We start from the raw sequence: 7,975 nt of genomic DNA on the forward strand, positions 1-7,975 counted from the left end.
TTGTAATTCTGCCATCCACTCCACCTAAAAATTTTAATCCAACCCTTAAATCCACTTCCCCTCCACCCTACCATTGAAGATATCTAACTCATCTAATTTCCTGCAATAATCCTCTCAACTATTGAAATATCTTCTAAATGTTGCCACCTCCTTTTGCGGCTCATTCCATTTACCCACCATCTCCTGTGAAAAAGGTACCCCTTGGGTGACTTCATAAATTTTTCCCCTCACACCTTAAATGTATACCTCTAGTTTTAGATTCCACTTCCCTGGGAAATGGACGATGACTACTCATCTAACCCCTCATGATCTCCGTAAGGTTCCCTACCCTCAGCTCCTATAGTCCAGGGAAAAAGTCAAAGCCTACCCATCCTTTCCTTATAATTCAAGCCCCCCCCCAGTCCCACTAACATTCTTGTGAAACTTTTCAGTTTATTGAAATCCTTCCAATAGTGGGTGACCAGAACTATACACCATTCTCCAAGTGTAGTCTCTCTAATGTCTCATGAAGTTATAACATGTCCTCCCTGCTCCTCTACTCAATGCCCTGATTGATAATGGAAAGCATGTCAAACAGCTTCTTTATCACCCTGCCTGCCTGTGCCACACTTTCAAGGAAATATGTACCTATACCTCCAAGTTTCTCTATTCTACTACACTTTCCAGGCCCCTACCATTCACTGTCTAAGACCTGCCTCAGTTTAACCTACTTAAATGTCTTCCATTAGTCGAGTTAAACTGTATTTGCTGTTCCTTTGCTTACCTTCCCAGTTGATTTAGATCCTGTTATTACCTCAGAAAACTTTTACGAATTATGGTATCATCCGCAAATAACTAACCTCGCTAACTGCAAGGTCAACAAAGTTGTTAATATTGATGGTGAATAATAGTGACCCACCACCAACCCTACAGCACACAAGTGATCACAGGCCTCCAATCAGAGGAGCAAGCTTTCACAATCATTGTCTGATTCCTACCATCAAGATAGATCGGTATCCAAATGACGAGCTCACCCTGGATCCAAATCATCTGACCTTCTGGACCAGCCTATCATGAAGGACCTTGTCTGACCTTATAAATCGTGGTTCTCAACCTTTCTTCTTTCGATTCACATACCATAGGTGCTCTGTGATTAGTCAGGGATTGCTTAAGGAGGTATGTGGGTGGAAGGAAAAAGGTTGACAACCACTGTTTTAATTGTACCTAATTGACTTGTTATGTGCACAGTGTCGTAACTCCAAAGGAAATTGGGCAATGACAATTTTTTCCCCCAAGCAAAATAGTTCAGTAACAATTGGGTCCAGAGCAGTGGTCCTCAACCTTCACTTCCCTCTCACATACCACCTTAAGCAATCCCTGACTAATCTCAGAGCACCTATGGCGTAGGGATTACTTAAAGTGGTATGTAAGTGGAAAGAAAAAGGTTGAGAACCACTACTATAATTTGAAAAAAAAATTTAGATATATAGCACAGTAACAGCCCCTTACTGCCTACGAGCCCATGCCACTTAAATGCACCAATTGACCTACAAACCCCATACGTTTATTTTGGGGGGGTGGGGTAGGAGGAAACTGGAACATCTGGAGGGAACCCATTCAAGAACATAGAAACTCTTTAGAGATAGCACTGGATTTGAACTGGGGATCGGGGGGGGGGGAGGGGGGGGAGGGGGTGGTGGGTCACTGATGCTGTAATAGTGCTGCACTAACTGCTATGCTGTCACCCAAATTTTAAAGGAACCTTTGATGACAATGGGACATAATAATAATTTGACAGGAAGAACATGGTAATTTAAACAATCTTAATCCAGTTTGTCAAAATGTTAAAAGGATGGCATTTCACACAAATGTCTGGGTTGCATTTAGAAAATAAGGGTCAGGCTGTAGCTGAGTTCATTTTGTCTCACTGGGAAGGGTCTGGAGTTTCACAAAAAGATCACTGCCATTTAAGTTTCAATGTATTTCAGATGTCAAAGAGGTGACGATACTCATTGCCAATCTCCAAATCCTGGCCCTAACTTGTTTTTGTGGTCCTGATCTGGGTCTGGCTCGAGTCAACCAATTTCACATTGAAAATGGAAGACATCAAGTGGTATCGGCTAGTCCACATTACAGCCCACAGCATTGTAGCGCTGCCACTTGAGCAGACCCTCGGGGAGCGAGGGAGCGGAGATGCAGAGCTCCCGCGGGGTCCAGCCGCTCAGTCGACTGCCGTCCACTGCACACAAACTTTAAACAGCCCGTTGAGGGAGCCAACGGTGGTTTTAGTTAAAATCCCACGGCCGCAGGTCTGCGCCCAAGACGGCAGCACCTATTAATCGGCAGCAGCCATGAGGGGCTGCAGACTCCAGGGAAGCGGAGGCCTGGAGCAGGGCACACCCTTTCTGAGAGAGAGAATTTGAGAAGACGACCTGCGGGTTTCAGTGACCACGGCAGCGAACCAGTGAGGGGGCTCTGTGGCTGAGGGACTAGTGCATGTGGCAGGCTGCTGGCAACTTGAGGAGGTGAGGAACCCATGGAAACCGTGAGCTTCTGGAGAGTGCAGACACTCGGTATCTCGGTGGGGGTTGGGGGGGGGATGAAGACGGACAGGACTCTTGCTTCCGTCTCCCTCTCTCCGTCTCCCTCTCTCCGTCTCCCTCTCTCCGTCTCCCTCTCTCCGTCTCCCTCTCTCCGTCTCCCCTCTCTCCGTCTCCCTCTCTCCGTCTCCCTCTCTCCGTCTCCCTCTCTCCGTCTCCCTCTCTCCGTCTCCCTCTCTCCGTCTCCCTCTCTCCGTCTCCCTCTCTCCGTCTCCCTCTCTCCGTCTCCCTCTCTCCGTCTCCCTCTCTCCGTCTCCCTCTCTCCGTCTCCCTCTCTCCGTCTCCCTCTCTCCGTCTCCCTCTCTCCGTCTCCCTCTCTCCGTCTCCCTCTCTCCGTCTCCCTCTCTCCGTCTCCCTCTCTCCGTCTCCCTCTCTCCGTCTCCCTCTCTCCGTCTCCCTCTCTCCGTCTCCCTCTCTCCGTCTCCCTCTCTCCGTCTCCCTCTCTCCGTCTCCCTCTCTCCGTCTCCCTCTCTCCGTCTCCCTCTCTCCGTCTCCCTCTCTCCGTCTCCCTCTCTCCGTCTCCCTCTCTCCGTCTCCCTCTCTCCGTCTCCCTCTCTCCGTCTCCCTCTCTCCGTCTCCCTCTCTCCGTCTCCCTCTCTCCGTCTCCCTCTCTCCGTCTCCCTCTCTCCGTCTCCCTCTCTCCGTCTCCCTCTCTCCGTCTCCCTCTCTCCGTCTCCCTCTCTCCGTCTCCCTCTCTCCGTCTCCCTCTCTCCGTCTCCCTCTCTCCGTCTCCCTCTCTCCGTCTCCCTCTCTCCGTCTCCCTCTCTCCGTCTCCCTCTCTCCGTCTCCCTCTCTCCGTCTCCCTCTCTCCGTCTCCCTCTCTCCGTCTCCCTCTCTCCGTCTCCCTCTCTCCGTCTCCCTCTCTCCGTCTCCCTCTCTCCGTCTCCCTCTCTCCGTCTCCCTCTCTCCGTCTCCCTCTCTCCGTCTCCCTCTCTCCGTCTCCCTCTCTCCGTCTCCCTCTCTCCGTCTCCCTCTCTCCGTCTCCCTCTCTCCGTCTCCCTCTCTCCGTCTCCCTCTCTCCGTCTCCCTCTCTCCGTCTCCCTCTCTCCGTCTCCCTCTCTCCGTCTCCCTCTCTCCGTCTCCTCTCTCCGTCTCCCTCTCTCCGTCTCCCTCTCTCCGTCTCCCTCTCTCCGTCTCCCTCTCTCCGTCTCCCTCTCTCCGTCTCCCTCTCTCCGTCTCCCTCTCTCCGTCTCCCTCTCTCCGTCTCCCTCTCTCCGTCTCCCTCTCTCCGTCTCCCTCTCTCCGTCTCCCTCTCTCCGTCTCCCTCTCTCCGTCTCCCTCTCTCCGTCTCCCTCTCTCCGTCTCCCTCTCTCCGTCTCCCTCTCTCCGTCTCCCTCTCTCCGTCTCCCTCTCTCCGTCTCCCTCTCTCCGTCTCCCTCTCTCCGTCTCCCTCTCTCCGTCTCCCTCTCTCCGTCTCCCTCTCTCCGTCTCCCTCTCTCCGTCTCCCTCTCTCCGTCTCCCTCTCTCCGTCTCCCTCTCTCCGTCTCCCTCTCTCCGTCTCCCTCTCTCCGTCTCCCTCTCTCCGTCTCCCTCTCTCCGTCTCCCTCTCTCCGTCTCCCTCTCTCCGTCTCCCTCTCTCCGTCTCCCTCTCTCCGTCTCCCTCTCTCCGTCTCCCTCTCTCCGTCTCCCTCTCTCCGTCTCCCTCTCTCCGTCTCCCTCTCTCCGTCTCCCTCTCTCCGTCTCCCTCTCTCCGTCTCCCTCTCTCCGTCTCCCTCTCTCCGTCTCCCTCTCTCCGTCTCCCTCTCTCCGTCTCCCTCTCTCCGTCTCCCTCTCTCCGTCTCCCTCTCTCCGTCTCCCTCTCTCCGTCTCCCTCTCTCCGTCTCCCTCTCTCCGTCTCCCTCTCTCCGTCTCCCTCTCTCCGTCTCCCTCTCTCCGTCTCCCTCTCTCCGTCTCCCTCTCTCCGTCTCCCTCTCTCCGTCTCCCTCTCTCCGTCTCCCTCTCTCCGTCTCCCTCTCTCCGTCTCCCTCTCTCCGTCTCCCTCTCTCCGTCTCCCTCTCTCCGTCTCCCTCTCTCCGTCTCCCTCTCTCCGTCTCCCTCTCTCCGTCTCCCTCTCTCCGTCTCCCTCTCTCCGTCTCCCTCTCTCCGTCTCCCTCTCTCCGTCTCCCTCTCTCCGTCTCCCTCTCTCCGTCTCCCTCTCTCCGTCTCCCTCTCTCCGTCTCCCTCTCTCCGTCTCCCTCTCTCCGTCTCCCTCTCTCCGTCTCCCTCTCTCCGTCTCCCTCTCTCCGTCTCCCTCTCTCCGTCTCCCTCTCTCCGTCTCCCTCTCTCCGTCTCCCTCTCTCCGTCTCCCTCTCTCCGTCTCCCTCTCTCCGTCTCCCTCTCTCCGTCTCCCTCTCTCCGTCTCCCTCTCTCCGTCTCCCTCTCTCCGTCTCCCTCTCTCCGTCTCCCTCTCTCCGTCTCCCTCTCTCCGTCTCCCTCTCTCCGTCTCCCTCTCTCCGTCTCCCTCTCTCCGTCTCCCTCTCTCCGTCTCCCTCTCTCCGTCTCCCTCTCTCCGTCTCCCTCTCTCCGTCTCCCTCTCTCCGTCTCCCTCTCTCCGTCTCCCTCTCTCCGTCTCCCTCTCTCCGTCTCCCTCTCTCCGTCTCCCTCTCTCCGTCTCCCTCTCTCCGTCTCCCTCTCTCCGTCTCCCTCTCTCCGTCTCCCTCTCTCCGTCTCCCTCTCTCCGTCTCCCTCTCTCCGTCTCCCTCTCTCCGTCTCCTCTCTCCGTCTCCCTCTCTCCGTCTCCCTCTCTCCGTCTCCCTCTCTCCGTCTCCCTCTCTCCGTCTCCCTCTCTCCGTCTCCCTCTCTCCTCCGTCTCCCTCTCTCGTCTCCCTCTCTCCGTCTCCCTCTCTCCGTCTCCCTCTCTCCGTCTCCCTCTCTCCGTCTCCCTCTCTCCGTCTCCTCTCTCCGTCTCCCTCTCTCCGTCTCCCTCTCTCCGTCTCCCTCTCCGTCTCCCTCTCTCCGTCTCCCTCTCTCCGTCTCCCTCTCTCCGTCTCCCTCTCTCCGTCTCCCTCTCTCCGTCTCCCTCTCTCCGTCTCCTCTCTCCGTCTCCCTCTCTCCGTCTCCCTCTCTCCGTCTCCCTCTCTCCGTCTCCTCTCTCGTCTCCCTCTCTCCGTCTCCTCTCTCCGTCTCCCTCTCTCCGTCTCCCTCTCTCCGTCTCCCTCTCTCCGTCTCCCTCTCTCCGTCTCCCTCTCTCCGTCTCCCTCTCTCCGTCTCCCTCTCTCCGTCTCCCTCTCTCCGTCTCCCTCTCTCCGTCTCCCTCTCTCCGTCTCCCTCTCTCCGTCTCCCTCTCTCCGTCTCCCTCTCTCCGTCTCCCTCTCTCCGTCTCCCTCTCTCCGTCTCCCTCTCTCCGTCTCCCTCTCTCCGTCTCCCTCTCTCCGTCTCCCTCTCTCTCTCGCTCCTCTCTCCGTCTCCCTCTCTCCGTCTCCCTCTCTCCGTCTCCCTCTCTCCGTCTCCCTTCTCCGTCTCCCTCTCTCCGTCTCCCTCTCTCCGTCTCCCTCTCTCCGTCTCCCTCTCTCCGTCTCCCTCTCTCCGTCTCCCTCTCTCCGTCTCCCTCTCTCCGTCTCCCTCTCTCCGTCTCCCTCTCTCCGTCTCCCTCTCTCCGTCTCCCTCTCTCCGTCTCCCTCTCTCCGTCTCCCTCTCTCCGTCTCCCTCTCTCCGTCTCCCTCTCTCCGTCTCCTCTCTCCGTCTCCCTCTCTCCGTCTCCCTCTCTCCGTCTCCTCTCTCCGTCTCCCTCTCTCCGTCTCCCTCTCTCGTCTCCCTCTCTCCGTCTCCCTCTCTCCGTCTCCCTCTCTCCGTCTCCCTCTCTCCGTCTCCCTCTCTCCGTCTCCCTCTCTCGTCTCCCTCTCTCCGTCTCCCTCCCGTCTCTTCCGTCTCCCTCTCTCCGTCTCCCTCTCTCCGTCTCCCTCTCTCCGTCTCCCTCTCTCCGTCTCCCTCTCTCCGTCTCCCTCTCTCCGTCTCCCTCTCTCCGTCTCCCTCTCTCCGTCTCCCTCTCTCCGTCTCCCTCTCTCCGTCTCCCTCTCTCCGTCTCCCTCTCTCCGTCTCCCTCTCTCCTCTCCCTCTCTCCGTCTCCCTCTCATCCGTCTCCCTCTCTCCGTCTCCCTCTCTCCGTCTCCCTCTCTCCGTCTCCCTCTCTCCGTCTCCCTCTCTCCGTCTCCCTCTCTCCGTCTCCCTCTCTCCGTCTCCCTCTCTCCGTCTCCCTCTCTCCGTCTCCCTCTCTCCGTCTCCCTCTCTCCGTCTCCCTCTCTCCGTCTCCCTCTCTCCGTCTCCCTCTCTCCGTCTCCCTCTCTCCGTCTCCCTCTCTCCGTCTCCCTCTCTCCGTCTCCCTCTCTCCGTCTCCCTCTCTCCGTCTCCCTCTCTCCGTCTCCCTCTCTCCGTCTCCCTCTCTCCGTCTCCCTCTCTCCGTCTCCCTCTCTCCGTCTCCCTCTCTCCGTCTCCCTCTCTCCGTCTCCCTCTCTCCGTCTCCCTCTCTCCGTCTCCCTCTCTCCGTCTCCCTCTCCCTCCCCTCTCTCCGTCACCCTCTCTCCGTCTCCCTCTCTCCGTCTCCCTCTCTCCGTCTCCCCTCTCTCCGTCTCCCTCTCTCCGTCTCCCTCTCTCCGTCTCCCTCTCTCCGTCTCCCTCTCTCCGTCTCCCTCTCTCCGTCTCCCTCTCTCCGTCTCCCTCTCTCCGTCTCCCTCTCTCCGTCTCCCTCTCTCCGTCTCCCTCTCTCCGTCTCCCTCTCTCCGTCTCCCTCTCTCCGTCTCCCCTCTCTCCGTCTCCCTCTCTCCGTCTCCCTCTCTCCGTCTCCCTCTCTCCGTCTCCTCTCTCCGTCTCCCTCTCTCCGTCTCCCTCTCTCCGTCTCCCTCTCTCCGTCTCCCTCTCTCCGTCTCCCTCTCTCCGTCTCCCTCTCTCCGTCTCCCTCTCTCCGTCTCCCTCTCTCCGTCTCCCTCTCTCCGTCTCCCTCTCTCCGTCTCCCTCTCTCCGTCTCCCTCTCTCCGTCTCCCTCTCTCCGTCTCCCTCTCTCCGTCTCCCTCTCTCCGTCTCCCTCTCTCCGTCTCCCTCTCTCCGTCTCCCTCTCTCCGTCTCCCTCTCTCCGTCTCCCTCTCTCTCCGTCTCCCTCTCTCCGTCTCCCTCTCTCCGTCTCCCTCTCTCCGTCTCCCTCTCTCCGTCTCCCTCTCTCCGTCTCCCTCTCTCCGTCTCCCTCTCTCCGTCTCCCTCTCTCGTCTCCCTCTCTCCGTCTCCCTCTCTCCGCTCCTCTCTCCGTCTCCTCTCTCCGTCTCCCTCTCTCCGTCTCCCTCTCTCCGTCTCCCTCTCTCCGTCTCCCTCTCTCCGTCTCCCTCTCTCCGTCTCCCTCTCTCCGTCTCCCTCTCTCCGTCTCCCTCTCTCCGTCTCCCTCTCCTCCGTCTCCCTCTCTCCGTCTCCCTCTCTCCGTCTCCCTCTCTCCA

The sequence above is a fragment of the Narcine bancroftii genome, chromosome 11 (genome assembly GCF_036971445.1).
Source record: "Narcine bancroftii isolate sNarBan1 chromosome 11, sNarBan1.hap1, whole genome shotgun sequence".
Classification (NCBI taxonomy): Eukaryota; Metazoa; Chordata; class Chondrichthyes; order Torpediniformes; family Narcinidae; genus Narcine; species Narcine bancroftii.